The sequence below is a fragment of the Oratosquilla oratoria genome, chromosome 18 (assembly GCF_046742065.1).
Source record: "Oratosquilla oratoria isolate Oo_2021 chromosome 18, ASM4674206v1, whole genome shotgun sequence".
NCBI lineage: Eukaryota > Metazoa > Arthropoda > Malacostraca > Stomatopoda > Squillidae > Oratosquilla > Oratosquilla oratoria.
Window position 1 is genome coordinate 342,501 of NC_134794.1, and position 22,455 is coordinate 364,955.

Here is a 22,455-nt window from a genome sequence, read left to right on the forward strand (position 1 = left end):
CCCGCCCACGAGTTGGAGTAACATCCCGCAGCGCAGCGATACTGAAATTTCAGCTCTGGGCGAGATTCGAACCAGGACCGCCGTAGTGGCAGGCGAGAACTCTAACCACTGCGCCACGAGGTTCTGTGTATATGTGTGTGTGCATACAGTTGAAAATGTCTAAGAAGTAAAGGATCTATGCACCTCACAACGGTGTTTAGTATTTCCAAATGTCAAGTTACTCCTGCGTCATAGTGAGAGGCTGAATGACGAAAGAAGAGAAGTTACACCTAAAGTTAGAATGATACATCGTTCAGACGTTCTTGCGGACGTCTAGCGTATGTAACCGAAGTCGATTCTACTCAAACGAAGTTGCAAAAGAAAATAGCATGCTAGCCTACTGTGCCGCCACCTAGCTCTTTTTCTCTGTTTACGAGAGCGGCTCTACGTCGGGAGGCGCTTCGTTTCGACCGAATCCGTCGTCTTTGTCAACTGTAGTTGGACTATCAAGAGGTCTTCGACCTAGTTCATCAAGTACAGCGGTTATCACACTGGGCTATTTTTCCTCCTCCAACCTCCATTTGAATAACTAGAATACGATTTCGTTTACAGAGATCTAGACTTCTAAAAGAACGATGCGACAGTATGTCTAACATTCGTATAACTTTACAATTTCCTAATTCATCACTCAGCTTGCTTTATATTACAGAAAGACAATTTTATAATTGATGATTTGAAAAATAAAATATTATAACCGAAGTCGTTTTTACTCAAATGCTCAACGGTCGGCGCTGGAGAAGAGGGCCTCGTCGGCAGCCACATTTAGATTAAGTGTTGAGAAAGGTAAACATTTCTGAAAGTAGCAGGGTTAGTGGAGAAAATAGCTGGAAAAAAAAAAACGGATGACCAACTGGTAGGCTCGATTCAAACCCAATGCTGCATGGAAAGATTTAACTTTACTTTTCATCACTGGTTGATAGAGGTTATGTTCAAATGTAATGGTGGCGGTGTTAATGACAATGCATTGGTATTAAAGTAGTAATAGTAGCATTATTGTTGCAATAAAAAAGGGAGTAGCAGTAGCAAAAGCTATTAGCAGTACTACTTTCCAGTTTCCACCCATCAACTCGTTCCAAATCAACACGCTACTATCGTATTATTTTAAAATGGGGTCGCAATACATCGAGTCTCCGCCAAGCACATAATTGGCTGAATAAAATCGTCTGATAAAAACAGCGGCGACACATATACGATATCCCCGCTGATTCCAACAGTAGAAAGCATACAGTATAACCCCGTTCCTAAAACCCATACCCTTACAATATTATGAATCCTTGCCGGAAGGGGAGGACAGGCCTTGAACTTAGGCTGGGGACGAGACGAGAAACCTTGAACTTAGGCTGGGGACGAGAGCACCACCACCACCACCACCACCGCACGGTCACGGTGTGCTTAGGTGTGGTATAATTTGGGTGTCAAGGAAGGGAAGTCACTCCGTGGTGGGTGTAGAAGGTAAGGAGGTGGGAAGTATGGAAGGAAGAAGAGGGAAGGTAGTGTGTGTGATGGGGTGGGTGTGGGGGGTGGAAGAGGCAGTTCCTGTGCTAACCAACCGACCAATCGACAACCTTCCTTACTGCGATGCCAAACCCACGACGCTACGTCTCCGTCTTCACTAGCTTTACTGCCCTGGCGAGACCGCATTGCAGGCAGGGTATTCAATGGATTTTTTCCCCCTTCGGTACAGCAGATTCAAATTTCGAAACAGTCCACACTACAACGAACTTTAAATCTGAGGTCTGAACGCGGGCCAAAAATAAATAAACAAAAAGGAATAAAGATCATAAATAAAATAGATTTCTAATCTCAGGAAAAAGGTGAAAACCACTCGCACACACGCGCGCGAAGATTGTAAACGCCTACAGGAAGACCCAGAAAAGGTTTATGAATGGAACTGAGTGGAAGATAAAGTTCATATCCACACATACATACCAAAAGGCCACTTCACCCTTAAAATGACATTAATAGGAAGGTCCTCCGTGGCATGCACCCAATCCACATCCATCAAACACTCTCCTTGTAGATGCCGGGCCATCCATGTTCCTCGTCCACTGCCTATACAGTCAGAAGCAGCAACGCAAAAAGACACACCACTTCCACCCCACCGGGGGGGAGGGGGGAAGCCGAAGCTGGTTTAACCCCACCGTTTCGTTCCATGGGGACCATCTCCCTCTCGTTCCGAAAAGTATCTTCCGGCTAAGTCAATTCATCATCCATTCCCACCTATGCCCTCTCATTCCTTTGCTCAACAGACACTCCCCTATTACCCAAAGACCCCCTTCACCCAGCCTATCCCTCTTATTATCGTTCTCGGCCCTCCCCCCGCCCGCCCCTCAGTTCAATTCATCCACAATTCTTTGCACGTCTTTATTCACTCACTATTTCCATTTGCTTAATCTATCCCAGTGTGTTTTCATCAGTCCTATCCACCAATTCCTATTCCACCCACGCTCTCCTCCTTACCTCATTTTTCACTCTATCCATCCTCGTAACCCTCACCACGCTTCATCTCGAACACACTTCAATTCTGTCTGCCTACCTTCAGTTCCAAGTCTCTGCCCCATGCAGTGTCGTGGGCACAATCACCTCTTCATATAATCTTTATGTTCCCATCCCTTGATGCTTATAGTGCCAGTAGTAGGGCTAACAGGGCATTAGGATTTATTGCTAGGAAGGTTACAAAAGTGCAGATATAATGATCAAACTCTGGTAATAGTTAGATCCATCCTTGACTATGCAGTACAGTTTTGGTCTCCGTCATATTGAATGGATATCAATTCAGTAGTCAGTACAGAGGGGAAGGACCAAAATGATACAAGGGCTTTGAAATTGATCTTACGAAGACAGGCTTAGGCACGTTTACTTACTCGTACACTCTCTTTAAAGACGCTGAGTGTGGGGTGATCTAATAGAGGCATTCAAATGGGTCATGGGCTTTAATAGTGATGATGCAGGTAGGGTAATCATATTAAGACATTAAGGCATGAATCATAGTAATGGGTTCAAACTGGACAAATTTAGGTCTAAGAGGGAAAAAGGCAAAAACTGGTTTACCAATAGTGGTTAACGAATGGAATAGATTTAGTAACAATGTTGTGAGTGCTGAAGCAATTAGTTGTTTGAAAGAGATTATATAACTTTATGGATGGGGATGGCAGATAGTGATGGGCATGGAACTGCTTAGTATAGACCTTTCGGTCTCCTCCATTCTTACGTTCTCATGTTTTGAACAAATAAACTGAAATGGATCTTGACGCAATCTCCCCGTAGACTTTTTGTCACGCAGTCTCTGCATTCATAAATGATTTTTTTCTCTCTAAATTTATTGTGGTTATGAAAATGGCATTACTCATGACAACGCGTTCCAACTATTTGACTTTATGACCCTTGGGTTTGGAAATCATTTATAAAATATAACTATAAATGTGAATAATATGTGAATAAAAAATGTGATTCGTAACGGTGCTTATACCATGAGAACGCATTTCAGGACTAGCAGCGACGTTTAAGCCCCTTCTGTCACACATACGCAACTCAAACGAGTTCACTCGAGTAGAAATGACTTCAATTAGAGTCTTTTGTTTTCTGAATCCCCAAATGTCCCTTTGGAATTTATATTGAGGCGCTGAACGACGAACTAAGGGAACCTAATACGAATATTAGAAACATTGTTGAGTTGTCCTTAGTTAGGGAAGTCTCGAATACTGTAAGCCAAGTCGTCTTGTAGCTTTTCAAATTTACAACATTTGACGAGAATCGTGAATGTGTGACGACAGGGGCTTTACGAATATTTGACTAGAAATGCGGCAAGCAGCCTTGAAACGTGTTTAAACATGAATATCACTACATAAACCACGTAACGAGTCGACTGAAAGTACATGCGTCTTCATGGCAGATACAAATTCGTATATATTTATATATTTTCGCCAATATTTACTACTTTTACACATTGTCATAATCAATCTTAAATTTCGCTATAAACTAAACAGAAAATGTGAAAGTAAATATTGCTTATTATTGATAAAATCTTTACTAATATATTTTGTATAAACTGATAATATATTAATCGATAAATTGTTTATCATTGATAAATCAGTGCTTACTACTTGATCAAATGCGTCAAGTAACAATGTTGTTAGCGGCAACTTACACACGTTTGCGGTTTTGTGATGACAGCCATAAGGACGCCTCGTGTAAACACCATTCACGTCATCAAACGCCAGGAGGCGCCTTGCTTCATTCACTCACACGCCGGCGCCAGTCCCCTCCACCACGGTCTCTCCGAGTAAGAAGCTCCCATGCACACACCCTTCCATCCCACTCCCAACAACACTAGACAGGTTCGATCCACTTTCCCCTTCAGCCATGATTATAATTTATTTTATGTTATTTGTTTTTGTTTTGTTATCATTTGTCTGTCTGATTTTCATTTATCATTAGTTACATGTCAATATATTATTATTTACTATTTACCTGTTTGTTTATTAACTATATCTATGCATTTATTTGTTATTTACATTATTATAGTTTTTATTTATCATTTTATTATTATTATGATTTCTTTTTCATATCCGACCTAGATATGGACCAAAAGGTCTCCTGTCGGCATGCTCCGCCTTTGTAATCCTTCGTCTCTTGAGGAGAGACAGGAACTTTGTGAGGAGTAGGATCAGCATGAGGGAAACGTGCCTCATGCCGATGTCGCCGGGGTTGACGTTTACGAATCATGCTGAAGGTAACTGGCCTAAACCGAGTGAGTCTCACAGTACGGTCTCTGGTTTGATTCATTCCAGCGATACGACACGATTCTCCGAAGGCACTTGGAACCAAAGACATAGAGGCATCAGGATAACAAAACCAGCCTGGGTTTCGCGACAAATACTTTTCGACTTCTCTTGTCAACACCAATCCCCGTCGGGTTTTCTCGAACAGAATCGGATGAGGTCACAGCCATGGTGGCTCTTAATTCCCATATTTTGAGGTCCACTGCAACCTCCCTTGGTCCAGACTCCGGAGGAAAGATATCTTAGCGATGTCTCTGCCTCCAGGGGCTGAACAATTCTGTTTGGTGGAAGGGGGCTCAGAGAATTCATACGAAACCAGGGTCCACTTAAGCCTCCGGACCAACCGTCAAAATCCCCCCCCCCCATGACATCAGTCCCACAGAAAAAAATCCTATGAATAGAAGGGCCCACACTAGCATGACTGAGCTCAGGTCACCATCCAGCACAGAATAGGCCTGGCTATAGAAACAAACTGCCCCCGATTTAACCATCTCACGGAAGACATTGGGCATCTCGTCTTACCCTGCACCAGCCGCGCCTCACACAGGCAACAACCGAGGACCTCTCGAGCGTGACTTTGGGGCGAGTGAGCGGGCGGGCGCTGGCTCTTGCCAGTCACCTGCAAGAGAGACCTGGGGCAACGGATGGATGGATTATGAATCGCTGTCGATTATGCATTCTCCTCTACAGTATTTGCGGCATCAAACACATCTTGTATTGGAAATATGAAAAAATATATATAAAACACTCGTCACGAAACGTTATGTTTCCTGTTTTGACAGGAGACCCTATGATAGTTACAACGGCGAATATATCATGAAACAAAGCATATGCAGGTGCGTGCTTGTCCACTAATTCACGCGTGCACGGACACGGAAAAAAAAGATGACGAAGAGGAGAGTGATGGAGGAAAGGTGGATAAGAGGAAGGGAGGAAGTTGAAGGGGAGGGGGAGAGGACTGGGGGAAGATGAGAGGAAAGGGGAAAAGGGAAAAGGGGAATGGGGAAGAGAGGGTGGAAGAGGAGGGGAAGGGGGAAGAGGAGAGGAAGGAGGAAGAGAAGGGGAAGGGGGAGGAGGAGAGGAGGGAAAGGGGGAAGAGGAGGGGAGGGGGAGGGGGGAGAGGAGAGGAGGGGAGGGGGAAGAGGAGAGGAGGGGTGGGGGAAGAGGAGAGGAGGGGAAGGGGGAAGAAGAGGGGAAGGGGAAAATGTGTAGTGGGATGATGAAGGAAATGAAAAGTGGGAGAAGGAGGTGTAAAGAGTCGGGGAAAAGAATATGGAAGGAGGGAAAGGAAAAAAGGAAGAGTAGACACGAGGATGAAAGGAGAGGAAATTGGTGGGAGGTGAGGAGGAGGAGGAGGAGAAGGTAGGGGTGGGGGCGGGATTTTCCTTCTCGTAACTCCTTTGCAAGCGAAGGCGAGACGACGCGTCCCACGAAGATGAATAGAATAGCCCGAGGTCAGCGCAAAAACAACGACAACACTGCATCCGTCTTCGCGTAATGAGCACATTTGTCATACGACAGTTTTATTTGTTGACGTACAAGGAGTGAGGGAGGGAGGAGAGGGGAGGGGGGATATAATAATGAATGAACCACTAGACCACATAAAACGAACGAGCGCACAATTCCTTTGCACACGGAGTGTCGTTAGATAAAAACATCCTCTTCCTTTGACATTTTGTGCCTTGGCAACTTTGGTTTTCACTCACACCTAACTGGGTAAAAAGCACCAATGACACTGATAACATATAACCAAGTTTTCTGTTGCCACGTATGCTGCTCGCGGAAAAAAAAATATCGATGAACTTCATTTCCTCGAGCGTACACCACTCCTGACGCACTGTGTCGACGTCAACCCACCGTGTACAATGAACCGCGTGCGAGTAAATTTCGCGTTCCGGAATTCATCCGTTGGCCGCCTCCGTCGCCCCAATGTTTGTTTACGGTGGTGTCGCGCGCGCGCGCACGCGCACCTGCGATGGTTGCATCTTGTCGCCATGCACACAACCACGAAAGTAGATGAAATAACAAATTAAAACAAATACACAAATAAATATATAAATGAATAAATAAACGGACAAAACCAAATGTCGTACACATTCACAAACCCACGCTAAAATGAAACTTCGTCATTTCAAGCCTAACTGGTACCGCAGTGGACTAATTCATTGGTATTGGGTGGCACTTTACATTTTGCATGCATGGATGAAGCCGCCCGGATATTTTTTTTTCACCTCCGAGACGCCTAATCCTACGGTGGCGAGGGAGGTCTACACAAATCGTCAAGATAAACACCGTCCAAAAACAGGAAGACCCATTCTGCCTGCGTGCAAGGCTATTCCAATAGTCAACCTGACATCCCCGTCGGCAGCTAGTTGGGGTGAGGGTGGGGATGGGGTGGTGGTGAAAGGGCAAACAAATGAAATGGGATATTCACACACACGTGGTGAAAAGGTTGGGGGAAAACAAACATTTTCCCAATGGTGTAAAAAATCACGTTGGCACAACGAGTGAAGGGGAGTCCTGTGGTGTGATGGCAGTACAATGGGGAGGGGAATGCTCCCATGCCTACCAACTTAGCTTTCAATGTTACGGTTAAATGGAAAAAGTATATGTAGATATACACACACATATACATATATACTGTATATATATAATTTGGCATTGGTTCTTCAAAGTGGAGCCTCCTGTAGTTCCTCTGTCAAGACGTACCCCCGGAAAAAAAAAAGCGACACGAGTCATGTTCTCAAGAAAGTCACACCCACAAGAATCTTGTCAATCCACACGGTCAGCACACACAAGAGAACGAAAAATGACCAACAGCAAGGTGACGCAATGGATGCCGAGTAACAAGAGTAACTTTTAAAATGAGCAACAAAAATTCATGACACACTTCGTGAGCCGAGCCGTACACGCCGCCGCCGCCGCCGTTTGAATGATTCATGACAGAAACCGTTCGTGAACACTTCCGACCGAAGCAAAGTTCGAATAAGCACTTCTGGGTTTGCCGTCATTCTTTCCTCTTTGATTACGACCGTCTGATCTCGCGGCGGCACACATCAGACGTCAATACGATTTTACTTCTTATTGTTTTCTTTTTTACTCCATTTGCACAATTCAAACCGCAGTGGTCACTGAGAACACTTGGGTGGCGCGCGGGGGACACTTCTTCGTCGACGTAAGCGACGGGTGGGAGAGGAGCAAACATTACGGCGATTGCATACCAGTGTGTGTGTCTCTCACTCTCTCTCTCCATACCACAAACATAAGAATGCCTTGAGGGTGAGAACAAGTAGAAGAGAAGGATGGTGGTGGGGAGGAAAGCTTCCTAATCAGTCTCACACCCCCTCTCTCTCCCCCAACCACCTCCGCCACGGCTCGAGAATCCCGCACTTTGCCGCAGTGGGGCTGTTCAAGACAGCGGCGATCAAGACCAACTTACAAACATTTCTCTCTTTTTTTCAGTTATCAGTTGTGAAGTTATTTCCGGATCTCGGATCGGGGTGTGTGGGGGTCATCTAGAAGTAGGCCTGGGGACCGGGGAGGACGGCTATCTCCAGTTGTCTCCGTCCCCTTTCCCATCCTTTTCCAGCACCAGCAACACTTCCAAAACCTCCTGACGAAGGAGCCTCGAGGACAGGAAGAAGGAGGATGACCAAGACCTCGGGAGCCCAGGGGGGAGGAGGAGTTTCCGCCGAGGTGTGCGTGTGCGTGCGGGGCCCTGCGGTTGGCGACAGCACTAAGGTTCGACTACCACCGACACTCTGGCAAAGCCGCAGCGCGCACACACAGGCACCGCACCACTCTCGCAGCAGCAAGTCAATACGCCGTGCCGCGCCCCGGCCCGCCCATGCGCCCATGCGACACAACGCGCCCAACACGGACGCCGCACGCCCCCCACCCCCTCTTGCACCTACCCCATTTACTACCACCACCACGTTCTCCCGACCGCTGCCGATACCACCAGCAGCCCCCCCCCACCCCCACTTCCTCCGACAGATTCGCCAACCAATCCCTAGGCCATCCACCAAGTTCACATCACCTTCCCCGCCTACCACAAACTTCCATCGCTCCCCCATCTCCCCCACAGAAAATTAACACACACACACACTATATATATATATATTTATATATATTTATATATATATATTATATATATATATTATATATATTATACATATACATATATATATATATACATACATATATATGTGTGTGTGTCTGTGTGTGTGTGTGTGTACCCTAAGCCCTGATTTGACCATTAGGGCTATACCCCCATGCTAACCCCATGTCATAAGTGTCTCTACCATTGGCTCGTTCCCGATGTACCAACAATACCCAAATTTTCTCGTGCATGGTCCTCCTCCACATGGAAGAACTTCCTCCCATGCCCGAGAGCCCCACCCTCCAAAACCGACTGCTGCCTCCCTCCTTCCCTGCCTCCCCTCGGCGCCGGCAGTCACCGCCGCCGCCGCCGCCGCCGCCGGGCCAGCCGCCAACCAGCCAACCAGCAGCCGGCGCGCGGTGGCCCCTCCCTTCATCTCGAACGGTTTCCACGCTTTTGTCACACTTCACAGGCTCACCTGTTTCGTAAGCTAACCTACCCAGCCGCTGACGTGCCCCTTTCTTCCTCGCACAAACAAACGCAACGCACACGGGGTTGCGCAAATAAGTATGTTCTTCCTCCTCCTCCCTCCCACTGGGAAGATCCCTCCAGCAGCCTGCGTCACCTCCCCCCCACCCCCACCTCACTCTCCCGGGACCCCGTCGAACACACGCCTTCCATCGCCCCCCATTAGGGGCCCCACCCAAAGTTCCCTGCTCTCCTTATTCTCTCCCGTTCAGCGCTCCTTCCACCTTCGCTTCTCTCCTCCTACGGACAAGTCAAGAACCACGTCGTCAAGGGGCGCCTCAAGGTCGAGTTGAAGACTCGTCACCCAATGAACCACCCATTCGCTCTCGGCCTACAGGCACACTACGTCCCCTCGCTCCTCCTTCCCCATAACCCTCATCCTGGCCGATCCAGACACCAGAAAGTCAATTTTCCGGAACACACACACACATACGTACGCGTGTGAGCGCGAGCGCGTGCGAAAGATCGATACCTCAGTATCCTTCGTTATACAACAGGACCTCCCCATCCATCTCCTCTGGGGGAGGGGACCCCTTCCCGCGAGCTCCGCGGGGAGGAACGGAGAACGGGAGGTCGAACGCCGCTCTGTGGAAAGGGCTGCCATAGGCTCAGGACCCCCTCCCCCCCCAGGCGACATAAAATCGATCAAACGTATAATATGAGAGATGTCTCTTCATTTCGCCGAGGAGAACGGTTAGTTGGTTCGAAAACATGGTCGCGATCTTCAAAGTTTACGGTGAAGCGGCGCATTTCCCTACTGTTCTGGTGCCCACCTGTGCCTATTTCGTCAATCCATATTGTGCCCTACCACTCGGGCACCCTCTCAGTAGCGCTGGGCTGTCGATCAACTCCTTTCGGTAGCGGGTGACACTTGTCCATACATTCTGACTCCCCCATCATCCGTGGCATCACTTCGGTAGCAGAGGTCTCGATAACATCTAAGTGTCAACATACATTCCAAGTGTGCATTCGCACACTCGCTGGAGTCTTTCAAAACTAGCATTAAATACTGGGGTAACTGCATCATAATTCAAAAGATTTACTATATTTTAACTCACTCCATTGGCAATGCATCACGTATATCCCTATCTATGAGTTATGCTCGTAGGATCCCGTTTCTCTGTTTCCAATGGTCAATTCTGACTTGTCACATATTGCCAAACTTTACTATTCATTCCTCAAAACTGTTCCACGAGTCAATAATCCTCTAGTGAAAAATATAATTTTTACTGTCCTTCAAATATCTAAAATTTCTAGGTGATGTCATAGCCTCTGGTTTTCCTTTGTTCTCACAGGAGGAGGTCCTCTTCATCAAGAACGTCCACATTTTTCATGGCTCAAACAATGCTACTAGATCACCTCTCTTTCTTCTCTCCTTCAACACTGACAGCCCCAAATACTCAGTCTCTCTTCATATTACTTATAAGCAAGATTGGGGATAATATCAGCTGCTGTTCTATGAACTTTATTCTGTTTACAGCTTCCTTTTTGTGTGGTGACCACACCACTGCAGCATATTCCAGTCCAGGGCGAATCAGATTTCCAATGGCTAAGTTTCCCTAGTGATCCTCTCCATGTGTTTCTGGTGACAATTTTATCGTCACTTCCAAGATTCTTTGTATGATTTTGCTATTAAACCACTACCATTTCTACAGAGCTGCAAGGGTCTATTCTTACACCCATTTCCAATAATTTTCATTTCTTTGTACTGAAATTCACTACCCACTCCCAGCAACCTATAACCCTCTATTTTCCTTACTCTCTTTGTGATATTTGAATCATCAGTTAGCATACTTGGTAAAATTATCCATCTTGTTATTAACATACACCATGAACATTACTGACCCCTGTTGGCCTCCACTTGTAACTTTCCTCCATCCAGACATCCTGTCCTTCACTACTGCCCTTATCAACCTATTCCTCAGTTTATCATCCATTCCAGCAATTTCCTTCTAAGACCTACATGTTCCAGCTTCCATAATATTTTAGTGAGCACTGTATCAAAGGCCAACAATCCCTCTCTTGAAGCATAATTACTTCAGAATGAAAATTCAACAAATTGAAAAATCAAACTTCCTTTCCTAAAGGAACCTATGTCATCCCCTTTATAAATTGGCACAACATTAGCTTGTTTCTAATCATACAGAACTTTCCCTTCTCTTAGTAAACACTAAAAAAAAAAATTGTTGGTTGTTCCCAACACAATCTCTGAATAACTCAAGACCTGATCAGGTTCTGTGCTTTTCCTCGTGTTTAGTGCCTCCAGTAGTTTTTGCACCTCTTGTACCTCCAATTTGCCAAGCAACCCTCTGTTTCTGGAAATTCCTTCTTTGCAATCAAAGTAACTCTCCTTGGTAAACATTGATGGGAAGTTACTGTTCAGTGTTTCTGCTACAGGTTTGACATCTTTATACACTGTTCCAACTACTTTCAACTTTGTGATTTCAACTTAGAATCTGTAGAACAGTTTTGATTATCTTTACAATTTATATTATAAAAGTGTGTGCTTGCGTGTTTTTGTACTCATTCATGAATCTTTTGTACTCTTCCCTTTCTCTAGTAGCTCTTCTCTTTCTCTGATTATCCCATACTTCATATATATATATTTTTTCAAAACCACATTGTTGTTTAAACCAATCATTTCTTTGAAATTCTTTTCATTTCAGTTTTGGTATGTATTTTTCCATTCTCACATAGTATTTCTGTGAAAAAATGTCCTATGATGTACATCTTAAAATTTTTGGAGTTCTTTCCAGTAATTCCCCCAAAAAATGTCTCCATTCCAAAATGTCTGCCATTCCAAAGGCCATCCTTAGTTCTGGATTCCCTACAGTCAAACATAATTCCATTACTACAGGGATGACCAGTCATTAGGAGCCAAGAAAGGAGGAAGAGAGAGACATGGGTGGTGAATGGGAGTGGAGTGGGTGGGGATGAAATGGGTGGGAGTGGAATTATGCCTTTTGACTTTGGCTACCTCCCTTGTGAGAAGGAAAAACCCCTTGGTACACATATGATGTACAAAGTCACTCTTCCCCATAGGGATTATTTATTACATTTGGCTCTTTGTTAAGTCATAAATCCAATATGGCTGGTGTGTTATCCCCTCTTATACTAGTAGGTTCTGTGACCCATTGTGTCATTACTTTGTCTTTTGTTATATTTGGCAGGGTACTAAGCTGCCTCCCAGAATTCCCATATTACTTTTCTGCAGTTGAAGTCATTAGAGAAAGAGAAAGAGAGAAGAAAAGGTGAAAATATTATATATCAAGTAACTTAATTAAATAATTATATGAGATAACAGGAACTTAAACAAGAGAAAAAACATATATATATATACCAAAACACTCTTCCCCCTTATAAAACTGTTGCAAATAGCGATCACAACTTATTTAGATTCAAACTCCTAAAAAAATTAGAATAGATAGTTGTGTTTCTAAAACACCTGATTTCAGTAAAGCTAAGTTCATAGGACTACGTCAGGAGCTTCAACTTACAGATTGGGAGGCAAAATTAAGCAAAAGACCTGTAGATCAGATGTGGGAAATATTTCAAAATACGCTCACTAAGATGATTAATACTTACATTCCTTTTAAGGACAGACATCCCCCAAATCAGGCTTGCCTAAAGTGGCTCGACAAAGAAACTGAAAAAAGTACTGTATTGCTAAAAAGAGACAGCCTTATAAGAAATATAAGTGCTTGGGTGCATCTAATGACTATGAAAGTTATGTACCAATACAGAGATTTAAAAAAGATAATAAAAAAAAGAAAACAACAATACAAAATGAATATCACTGATAAATACAAAGAGAATCCCAAAGAATTCTATAGTTACATTAGAGATAAAAAGGTTGTTAGGAATCAAATTGGTCCACTATTATCTGCTGATGGTCAACTTGAATATTCAAATAAAGGAATGTGTAATATTTTAAACAATTATTTTAGCTCGGTATTCATAAATGAAACACCTCAAAGTGAACTCCAAACTGAAACATGTGAAAAGTCTAGGGTAAACTTACAACAGTAAATATAACAAAAGAAAAAATTAAAAGGTGTATAGACAAACTCAATAAAACACCAGGGCCTGACGGTTGGCATCCAATAATCTTGAAGGAAATTAAAAATGAGATTGTTGTTCCATTAGAAATTATTTTCAAGAAATCCATCATATCCGGAGATGTCCCAAGAGAATGGAAGCTAGCTAATGTTACTCCCATATTCAAAAAAGGTGACAAAAAGAAACCTAATAACTATAGGCCTATAAGTTTGACTTCAATCGTAGGAAAAATAATGGAAACTATCATCAGAGATGCTATCGAACATCATTTAGAAAGTAACTGTTTGATAAATGATAGCCAGCATGGTTTGAGATGGAAACGTTCTTGCATGACTAACTTACTCGAATTCTACAACACAGTTATCTTGAGTTATGACAAAAGAAACAATATAGATTTAATATATCTAGATTTTGCAAAAGCTTTTGATACTGTTCCCCATGAAAGACTACTTACTAAATTAGCTTCAGTTGGAAATAAGTGGTAGCCTATTAAGTTGGACTAGTAATGGGTTAAATGATCGAAAACCGAGTTGTTTTAAATGGAAAAACTTCTGGATGGAAAAATGTTACAAGTGGAGTTCCTCAGGGTTCCGTTCTTGGGCCACTTCTATTCATAGTATATATAAATGATATAGACCATGGACTAAAATCTACTGTTTCCAAATTTGCTGATGATATGAAAATGTGCAGAATGGTAAATAATCACTTAAATCAGTTAGATATTCAAGAAGATTAAGATAAATTACAGCAATGGTCTGAAAAGTGGCTAATGAAATTTAACACAAGTAAATGCAAGGTAATGCACATAGGTAATAATAACAGTAAGTACGATTACAAGTTATTTGGAAATTCGTTAACAAAAGTGAATAGTGAAAAAGATCTCAGCATAATTATCAGTAACAATCTCAAATCATCCAAGCAGTGTATTTCAGCCTCTGAGAAAGTAAATAAGATTCTAGGACTGATTGTGCGATCTTTTGACTTTAAAAATCCATCACTCATTAACAAGCTATATAAATCGTTAATTTGTCCACATTTGGAATATGCTGTTTCTGTATGGTCACCGAATCTCATTAAAGACATTGACAGATTAGAAAAAGTACAATGGTGAGCCACAAAACTGATTCCAAATATCAAAAATAAATCATATGAAAATCAACTAAAACATATGAATTTGTTTTCCCTAAAAAAGCATAGACTCAGAGGTGACTTGATACAGGTCTTTAAAATTCAAAGGGAATTTACAACATCAAAAGTGACAAAATTTTCACACTGAATGAGAATCCGACAAGAAACAATGGTCTCAAACTGTCCGGAAATAGATTCAATTTGGAAGTAGGTAGAAACAACTTTACCAACCGTGTAGTTAATTAATGGAATAAACTTCCTGCAGAGGCAGTGCAATGTAGTTCAGTTCGAAGCTTTAAAAATCATTTAGATAAACACCTAAGCAAGATGCTGTAATAATTATTATTTATTTTATATTATTTGTTTTTGTTTTGTTATCATTTGTCTGTTTGATTCTCGTTTATTATTAGTTATACGTCAATTTATTATTATTTACTATTTACCCGTTTGTTTGTTGTTTGACTGTGGCTATGTGTTTATGTATTTTTATTTGATACATTATTATAGTTTTTATTTATTTATTTATTATTGTTATTAGGAGAGGGGGGGTCGCCGATTTAATGAAGCGGCCTTGCTGTGGATGTGCTGTGTCTTGCGACACTGCTTCTGACCCAGGGCAGTGGACAAGGTGCAGGGATGACCTGTCATCCAGGAGGTCCTAAGATAAGAGGGAGGGTGGAGGGGTGTGGAGTGTATTCAGGGATGGAATGGGTGGGAATGATTTTATGCCTTTTCCTTTTTGGCTACCTCCCTTGTAAGGGGGAAAAAGCCTTGGTATATGTATGTATGTATTAGGATTTTTTTCGCATCCTACCTAGATATGGACCAAAAGGTCTCCTGTCGGCATGCTCCGCCTTTGTAATCCTTTGTAATATACTCACACCTCATGATGCTTAAGTAGGCATCATTGTATTCCAGGGGTCAAGGGCAGCCAGGAGTTTTTAAAAGGGTAATAAGCTTGTGTTATGATTGGAAAGGAAAAGATCAAGTGGTTTGAGGTGGGGCTGCATCAGGCCTGTCATGTTACCATGGCTGTTCAATGTCTACATGGATGGGGGGTAAGGGGGGTAAATGTGAGGGTAATGGTTAGAGATAGTGGATAGAAGTGGGAAGTCAACCAGTTGCTTGCTGATGACACAGTGCTTGTGGCATGGTCAGAGGAGGGATTAAGGCAGTTAATGACAGTTTGGGAGGGTGTGTGATTGAATGAAGTTATAAAGGTAAACATGGGTAAAAGTATGGGAATGAAATATCCAAGGGGCAAGAGTGCCAATGAGTTGAAGCCTCAAAGGAGAGAGGCTGGAGGACAATTGTGGACAATTTTAAGTATTTGGAGTTGTATGTGGTAGGAAATGAAGGAATGGGGGAGTTGAATTGTAGAGTGAAAGAAGTAAATGTCTTCAGGGACTGAAAAGCTGTATTAAATTGGCAGTTGCTGACAATTCTATTGAAATAAACACCATATGAGGACAGAGCCTTTATTAGTATAATGTTTCACTGGTCCTTTTCACATCAGTCCACTTTATGGAGAGAGAGAGGGAGAGAGAGAGAGGTGAGAGAGAAAGAGAGAGAGAGAGAGAGAGAGAGAGAGAGAGAGAGAGAGAGAGAGAGAGAGAGAGAGAGAGAGAACTGAAAACTCGCTGAATTTTTTTTTTTTTTTTAAGTGTTGGCAACAATATCCCAAAGTTTTATATTGATACAGCAATTTTTACTATAACTATAATTTCAATATAAACATCACATGTTGGCAGGCTTTTGTTTGCACATGGCATCAGAACACATGACTACATATATTCAGCTTGTTATTGTTTCATCTACGGTTTTGCTTTTTTCCCACCCCTTTATCATTTTAGGTAAATGTATTTGACAGCTACTCTGTGGTGTGTGTGTGTGTGTATATGGGTGAGAGGACGAAGAGGGCATCAATTCCTGCCACAATGTGAGTTGGGATACATGGGTGGTCCACATGGATGTCTTGACATTTACTATACACCAGGTTTTCTTTGTTTCCATTTGGTTTCCTACAGCCTACAAACACTTGCAAGTGTTTGAAATGCCTAGACCATCGTAGCAGAGGGCTGCAGCAGAGAAAGGGAGACTCAGGCATAAGTGGGAGGAAGTGTGAAGAAGAGGGAGCTTGTATTGTCACTCACAGCCCATCAGCTATAGCTGCTACACACCAGTTCACACAAGTGACACCGTCCACAGCTACAAAAGATTTCTGGGAGTAAAGTGTGACAAAGAAGCAGCAATGAATGGAGAGAAAAAAAAAAAAAAAAGGGGGGGGGAGAGGCAGCAGCAGAGGGAACACATTCATTTCACGGAAGTAATGCATCAACACTGAAGCTGACACCTATCCCCTCACAACACTATGAAGATCAGAATTAACACTGAGAAGGATTTGTTCAATAAGATCAATGCAGTGTATGACAGACTGACAGAAGAAAGCCCCCTAGGAAGATGTTTGCAGGGTAAGACCCAGAACCCTAACGAGTCTATTCACTCACAGATCTGAAAACTGTGCCTAAAAGTCAAGAGCCTGGGAAAGGTTACTTTGGACTTTGTTGTTGCCAAGGCTATACTCAATTACAAGACTGGTTAAAAAGCTGGGTATCTAGGTCCAGTACTTGATACTGCAAACACCAGAGTGCTCAGCCATCTGGAGAAGATGGATGAAGAACGAGAGCGAGTATGTCCATCAAAACCCATGAGGAGGAGATTACAGCTGAAGGACCCTGAGCCCCAGTATGCTGAAGACTTCTAGGCTGCTGGTGACCTTGACTAGAAGCAGTACCTGGATAAGGATGAGGGCAAACCCTGATAGAACAAAATCCTCACCAGTGTCAGATACCATTTCCTAATCCTATGGGCAAGGTCTCTGTACCAGTAAAGGGCTACAAATCTCTACCTTTATAAATAATTTGAATGCCTTGATTTCTTTGAAAAATAAATTGTTACATAATTTATCTGTATATTTCACCAATCATGGCCTTTACACTGATGCAAAAACCTCAACACAAAATTTGAAACCAATTTTCCAAAATCTCAACTCCTAAAATAATGTCATTCAAAGTACTGCTGCTATGAAAAAAAAATTGGTCTATTTGAATAGTTCTTTTTTCATTTGAAAGCTGACACTTTATTCTACATTCTGAAGGATTTATGTTATAATAGTAAAAAAAATTCTGTGGGGTAAATATATCTGAGCATATAACAACTGAAAAAAATTTCAGTGTTGATAATTATAACCATGCCCAATACTTTCTTGAAGAAGATGAAGAAGAACAAGAAGAAGAACAAGAACAAGAAGAAGAAAAAGAAGAAGGTGTATGAAGTGATCCAATGTCCTTAACCTTTCCTGGGCTCAAATGACCTCCCACTGTTCACCATGATCCTCTTATTAAATCTCAGTCAGGTGTACAATGACTATGTACTTGATAAAACTACAACAAGCAAAACATTGTACTTATTAGGCTCCTTCCTCACATGGTGCTTACTCTGATTCAATTGAAAAGCATCATGAGAAATAGGCATCTCTGAATGGATGGAATGTGAAAATTATATGAAGGGGTGATTGTACTCAGGAGGAAAGCTGTTAAGAGCAGTCAAGAGTTTTTACGAGAGTAGTGAATGGTTTGAGGTAAAGGTAGGACTTCGTCAGGGATGTGTTATGTCACCCTGGCTGTTCAATCTTTACATGGATGGGGTGGTGCGAGAGGTGAATGCAAGGGTAGTGGGTCAGGGGTTGGAGATGATTAAAGAAAATGGAGAAAAGTGGGAGGTGAGCCAGTTGTCATTTACTGACGACACTGCGCTTATAGCAGGATCAGAGGAGGGATTGAGGAAGTTAGTGACAGTTTGAGAAGGTGTGTGAAAGAAGGAAGCTGAAGATAAATGTGGATAAAAGTAAGGTGATGAGATGTACAAGGGGAGAGAGTGACAGCAGGCTGGAGGTGAGCATTAAGGGTGAAAGACTGGAGGAAGTGGATAGTTTTAGATATTTGGGTAAAAATGTGGCAGGAAAGGGAGGAGTTGGGGTGGAGGTAGAATGTAGATTGAGAGAGGCGAGTAAATGCCTTGGTGGATTGAAAAGTGTAATGAGAAATAGACATTTGGGAATGGATGCTAAGAGGAGGTTATATGAAGGAGTGATTGTACCAACAGCATTGTACAGGGCAGAAACATGGAACATGAGAGAGGAAGAGAGAAGGAGTTTGAATGTGTTTGAGATGAAATGTCTGAGAAGTATGATAGGGGTTACTAGGCCAAGGATAAAAGAGACAAAGCCTGGATAAAGAGTGAGTGAGAGAGAGAGAGAGAGAGAGAGAGAGAGAGAGAGAGAGAGAGAAACAGCAAATAGCAAACATATATCAAACTAAGAAACGATTATGTAAAAATGCGCAGAGAAGAAAAGAGAAATTATGCAAAGGAAATAATAGAAAAATGCAAGGAACAACCGAAACTATTTTATAGATATGTGAACGGTAAACTAAAAAACAAACAAGAAATAGAAAAACTGTGCCAAGAAAGTCATGAATACACAGAAGAACAAGAAATGGCAGAAGTTATGAGCAACCACTTCAAATCGGTATTCACAATTGAGAACACACCTGTGAGGTAATAGAGAGACAGAAATTCCTCCCCCCCCCCCAATGAAGGAAATAACTGTAACAAAGAAGGAACTCAGCGACCAAATAAAAAACCTTGATGTTAGAAAATCGTATCGTCCGGATGGAATTGCAAATTGGATACTGAAGGAATGCGTAGAGGAATTAACAGATAAAATACACACTATAATCAAATGCTCGCTCAAAGAGGGAAAGGTACCACAAGACTGGAAAAATGCAAACATTGTACCAATATATAAAGGAGGAAACAAGGAAAATCCAACTAACTACAGACCGGTCTCCCTAACAAGCACAGTAGCTAAAACATGTGAAAAGGTGTTCAAAAGTAGATGGGTTAAACATCTGGAAGGAAAATCTATACTAAACCCCAGCCAATTTGGATTTAGACAAGGAAGATCATGGACAACAAACCTAATCTGCTTGTACTCGAGACTAATAGATATAATAGATGAGAGGGATGGATGGGCAGACTGTGCCTCTCTAGACCTACATAAGGCATTTGACAATGCACCACCCAAGAAATTAATGAGGAAATTAGAATCAATAGGTGCCATTGCAGGTAATTTATTAGAATGGATGGAAGATTTCCTGACTGGGAGAAAAATGAGGGTAGTAATTAGAGACAAATACTCGAAATGGGAAGAAATGATAAGTGGTGTTCCACAAGGGTCAGTGCTGGCTCCAATCATGTTTGCCATATACATAAATGACATGGATGAAGGAGTTGAATGTTATATGAATTTCTTTGCAGATGACGCAAAAATATAAAAGAAAGTAACAACAGAAGGGGACTGTGATTCATTACAATCAGACCTGGACAAAATCTGGAAATGGACTCAAAAAGGGGAAGTGAACTTCAATATCAAGAAGTGTAGCAGGATTTCAAAAAATGACAAAACTGGTGAAGAAGAAATAAAAAAGTGCACTCAGAAAGGGACCTTGGAGTAATAATCAGAAAAGACATGACACAGGATAAACATATAAACAAAATGGTCGGTGAAACCTACAATCTATTAAGGTCAAAGTCACACTTGACTATTTGGATGAAGAAATTATTAAAAAAAATATTAGTCACATTGATTAGACCAAAACTGGAATATGCAGCGACACTATGGACACCCAGTACTAAAAAGAATAAAAGAAAACTAAAAGAATACAGAAAGCAACATCAAAGTTGGCACCAGCTCTTTCCAAATTAACATATGAACAAAGATTTTCGAAATTAGAACTACCAACACTAGAGCAGAGAGGAGAAAGAGGTGATCTGCTGACTATATTTAGAATAATGAAAGGAATGGAAATCCTTGACAGAAAAGATTGACTAAAAAATGACAATGGAAAAAAAAGAGGTCATGAAAAGAAACTCAAAAAGGATAACTATAGAAGAGATCGGAAGAAGAATAGCTTCCCACACAGAGTGATGGATTTATGGAATAACTTAGATAAAGAAACAGTGTGTGCAAATACTATTCAAGATTTTAAGAAAAACTTGATGCTGAGACATACATAGACGGGTTACCATGAGCATAGCTCCCTTCCTGTATAATACAACTAGGTAAATACTCGGAATAGCTTAGAAGGCAATGCAGCGAAAGTTGAAAATATATAGGAAATCAATGGCAAGTATGATAACTGGAAAATTAGGATATAGTTCAATTTGGAAACCTACAGGCATCTAAAACTAGATATGATAACTGGAGAGTAAGAGAAAGTACCGAAGTTACTCCTTTTCTGTGTACTACAATTAGGTAAATTACACACACAAAGACCATCCTTAAACTATTCCTTGGAAAATGAACCCATTACAAAAGCAAATGAGGAGAAAGATTTGGGAGTCTTGATAAAAGACATCCTATCACCTGACAGACATATCAGCAGGACTGTGGGAGAGACTCATGGATTACTGCAGAAGATCAAAGTAGCATTTCACTATATGGAAGAAGAGACAATGAAAAAACACAATACATCCAAGACTGAAATATAAATCAGTCGTATGGTCCCCACACATAGTGAAGGATATCAGCAGGATGGAGAGAATACAAAGAGCAGCAACTAAAATGGTACCCAGCCTGGAAGATAAATCATATGATGAAAGACTAAATGTACTGGGATCTGCCAACTTTGAAAGATCGAAGAAAAGAGGTGATATGATTACAGTATTCAGGTCACTAAAATGGATAGACTGCATTGACAAAAAAAAATCTCCTGATTAAAAATGGTAGGGCTTTAAGAGGTAATGGGAGCAAATTAAGAAAGACCACATATCTGAAGTGAATGGTGGGATGAGGAAACAAAGAGGATTGTAGAAGAGAAGAAGTGAGCTTTCACAGATTGGTTACAAAATAGGACAAGGGAGTCATATGAGAGATACAAAGAAAAGAAAAGAGAAGTAAAGCACAAGGTAAAGGAGGCAAAGAAGAGAGCAGATGTGAAATGGGGTAAGAGTACAACAGAAAATTTTTAAAGTAATAAAAAAGATGTTTTGGAACGAAATTAAGAGAGGATGAGGAGGCAAATCAATTAGAGAAGAAAAGGTAAAAGGTGCAGATGGAGAGATGAAAATGGAAGAGAAGGCAGTAAGGGGAAGATGGGCAGAATATTTTAGGGAGTTGCTAAATGTGAAGGAGGATAGGGAGGGAAAGATAGTTGCAGTGGGAAATGCTAAGAAAATGATCGTGATGAGTGAGGTAAATGGAGGAGAAATAAAGAAGGATGAAGTGAAGGCAGTGGTTAAGATGATAAAAGCAGGTAAGGCACCTGGTCTGGATGGATGCCATGCAGAATGTCTAAAAAAAGGAGGTACAGTGATGGTGGACTGGTTGGTGAGGTTATTTAATGTTTGCTGGAGAGAGGGTAGAGTGATGGAGGACTGGAGGAGTGCCTGTATAGTTCCACTTTACAAGGGAAAAGGGGACAAGTGTGAGTGTAGTAGTTTCAGAGGGATTAGCTTGTTAAGTGTAGTTGGGAAGGCTTATGGGAGGATCTTAATTGAGAGGATTAGAAGAGGAACAGAGGGAGTAACTGGTGAGGAACAGTGTGGATTTAGGATGGGTAGAGGTTGTGTAGATCAGATCTTTGTGGTAAGACAAATATGTGAGAAAGCTATAGGAAAGGGGAAGGATGTTTTTTGGGCTTTTATGGATCTGGAAAAGGCTTACAACAGGGTAGACAGAAAGGCACTGTGGGAGGT

General features: G+C 42.0%; 2 protein-coding genes across 2 annotated transcripts in view; both read right to left on the reverse strand.

Moving 5' to 3' along the window:
• Nucleotides 1-8,761, reverse strand: part of LOC143034967 (CGG triplet repeat-binding protein 1-like) — a 12,525-nt gene extending 3,764 nt beyond the window's left edge. Inside the window, exon 1 of the mRNA XM_076201312.1 lies at nucleotides 8,260-8,761. The gene's annotated coding sequence lies outside the window, so the exon portion shown is untranslated. The remainder of the gene's footprint in view (nucleotides 1-8,259) is intronic.
• Nucleotides 1-22,455, reverse strand: part of LOC143034962 (uncharacterized) — a 123,280-nt gene that overhangs the window by 21,101 nt on the left and 79,724 nt on the right. The window lies entirely within an intron of this gene.